The 596-nt window shown below is 43.0% G+C and overlaps 1 protein-coding gene across 2 annotated transcripts in view; it reads left to right on the top strand.

Moving 5' to 3' along the window:
- The window catches only part of PDS5A (PDS5 cohesin associated factor A), a 104,456-nt gene that overhangs the window by 92,487 nt on the left and 11,373 nt on the right, over positions 1-596 (top strand). The gene's annotated exons all lie outside the window — the stretch shown is intronic.

Genomic DNA, 596 nt, shown 5'->3' with positions numbered 1-596 from the left:
TCATAAAAATGAGCACGCTCATAAACTAAATCATTGGTTCTCAACCTTCTGGACCTTTAAATACAGTTCCTCATGTTGTGGCCCAACCATAAAATTATTTTTGTTTCTACTTCATAACTGTAATGTTGCTACTGTTATGAATCGTAATGTAAATATCTGATATACAGGATGGTCTTAGGCGACCCCTGTGAAAGGGTCATTCGACCCACAAAGGGGTCGCAACCCACAGGTTGAGAACTGCTGCTCTATCCACTGAGCCAAACCGGTCAGGGCAAAAATATAATTCTTAATTAAATTGAATTTATACGCATGAGTTGAGTAAAAATAACCTTTCCACTTATAAAAATATTCCCTGTTTATTTTAACACTAGAGACCCGATGCATGAGTTCATGCACCAGTGGGGTCCCTCAGCCTGGCCTGATCAGGACTAATGAGAACATAAGATCTTTGGTTAATGTCTTCCTGCCCTCTTCCCTCCTCCCTTCCCTCCTCCCTCCCCAGACAGATTCATCAGTCTGTTCCATGTTTCCATGCCTGTGGTTTCCGCTCCTGCATTGAGCATCTGCCCCAGGGGTTCAGTGCATATCGTAGCTAC

This window comes from Myotis davidii, unplaced genomic scaffold (genome assembly GCF_000327345.1).
Source record: "Myotis davidii unplaced genomic scaffold, ASM32734v1 scaffold235, whole genome shotgun sequence".
Classification (NCBI taxonomy): Eukaryota; Metazoa; Chordata; class Mammalia; order Chiroptera; family Vespertilionidae; genus Myotis; species Myotis davidii.
The sequence above is the reverse complement of the archived record's forward strand: the minus strand, read 5'-3'. Positions and strand labels throughout refer to the sequence as shown.